Here is a 2,173-nt window from a genome sequence, read left to right as displayed (position 1 = left end):
CCTCAGTTGACTGTACTGTCAAATGGGAATAGGTAAATGCTTGCTGAAGGGCTGATGTTTTGAAAAGCACATGAAAAACCCAAGCACCGTGCCTAACCCATTATTTCATACTCTAATAATTGGCCGCTTCACATGGATTATTGTTGGTTTAAGTTGCTCTCAACTAAAGCCCCCAGAAAAACTGACCTGTTTGGGGGATCCAGAAAATGCACCAATCCGAAAAAGCTGAGCACGAAAAATTTGGCACCTTAATCACTTGCCCTCTGCCCCTCACAAACATATACAGGTTTAGGATCCAATTTAGGAGGCTGAAGAATGAAAGCCTCTCAGTTCAGCACACAGGCAGGACCCAACTCCCTGGTCCCCAACTCTGAATTGGCTACTCTTCTGCCCCACAATGCCACCCCATTTTTCAGAACCCCCTTCAGCCTGGGCTCTCCAGTTACCGATCGGTCTCATTCCCGGAAATCCCGCCTTAGCCTTTAGTTCTTGGAATGCTGGTATAGGGGAGACGCTGAGACATGCTAGAATTGTATCCTGGCGACCGCAGAGCGGACTTGCGCAGTTGTTTTGCCAAACAGACGGCTCTGATTAGGTTTCTGCATTGCGGTCGGTCAGACTGGGGGGAGTACTCCCCCCCCTTACCCGTCAACTTCCCCAGATAGATGGTTGTGTTTTCCCTTTCAGAGTCTGATAAACAAACTGGGGAATGTCTTCTAACTCTCCCATCTGCTAGGAGGTGGCAGTTGGGTGTAGCCTACTGTGGTTAAAAGGATGAAGAGGGCAGAAAGCTGGCAGGTGCTAGGAACCGAGAAAGCATAAAAGTGCACGACTGGTCAGCATCCTCTCCTCTCCCCTGCTCAGAGGTGACTTTCCATAGGATATCCAGGTACGCCTCTCAGAAATCATTACTTGCTGGCTCCCCAGTGTTTAGAAGCTATGACAGGAATCAAGATGAACAGAGCCAAAATGCTGGCCCTCATTTTAACAGCTTGGGTGCTGAAATAAACTGTGCTGGCGAAGGATTCCTTTACAGAGCTCCTTCAGATGAATTCTTCCATCTGACTCAAAATCCAAGATCAGCTGCCTTTAGGAAAGCTATTATTATTATTATTATTATTATTATTATTAATTATTATTATTATTATTTTTTTGCCATTTTTGATTCCCCAAAGCTGCTCTAGCTCTGGAGCTCAGCAGTCTTTCTGAGCTATTTACAAAGCCCTGCAGCCTTTTTTTCTTTTAGTATTGGAGATTGACTGGGGGCATTTTACCTCTGAGCTATATCCCCTGCCCCTTTTAATTTTTTTGCTTTTGAAAGAGTCTCATAGCCGGGAGTGGTGGCACATACTTGTAATACCAGTATTTGGGAGGCTGAGACCCGAGGATCGTGGTTTGCGAACAGCCTCAGCTACTTAGTGAGACCCTCTGCAACTCAGTGAGACCCAGTTTCAAAATAAAGAATAAGCCGGGTGTGGTGGCGCACGCTTATAATCCTCGCACTTGGGAGGCGGAGATAGGAGGATCGTGAAGGTTCGAAGCCAGCTGTGCTGGCTTAAGAGACCCTGTTTCCAAATAAAGAAATATAAAATAGGTCTGGGAGTGTAGCCCAGAGGTAGAAGGGCTTCCAGGAAACCCAATACCACCAAAAAAAATAAAGAACAAAAAAATAATAGGGCAGGGGCTGTAGCTTGGAGGTCTAATGCCCCTGGGTTCCATCCTCAGACCCGAAAAAAAAAAAAAAAAGAAAGAAAGAAAAGAAAAGAAAAAAAAGAAAGAGTCTCATAAGTTACTGAGGGAAAGGTTGCAGGTTCAAGGCCAGGGGCCATTCTACCTCCCAGATGCACCCTTAGTAGCCCTATTTTAATTTTTATTTTTAAACAGGATCTTGCTAAATTGCTGACACCCTCACTAAGTTGCTGAGGCTGGCTTTGAACCTGCAATTATTCTGTCTCAGTCTCCCAAGTACTGGGATTGCAGGCATGTGCACCATACCCAGCCCTCACAGGCATTTTACACAGCTGCCCCCATCTTCACCAACAATCCCTCCTCCTTTCCCCATTCCGGCCTCAGGTATCACAATAGACATTACTAAAGCACACCTTGTCTCCAGCCCTCCAGACCACCTCATTCTTCCCACTGCTTCCCCCAACCAACCCTCTGATCATCCCTT

The sequence above is a fragment of the Muscardinus avellanarius genome, assembly GCF_963383645.1.
Source record: "Muscardinus avellanarius genome assembly, chromosome: X".
In the NCBI taxonomy this organism is placed as follows: Eukaryota; Metazoa; Chordata; class Mammalia; order Rodentia; family Gliridae; genus Muscardinus; species Muscardinus avellanarius.
This window is presented reverse-complemented; position numbering follows the sequence as displayed.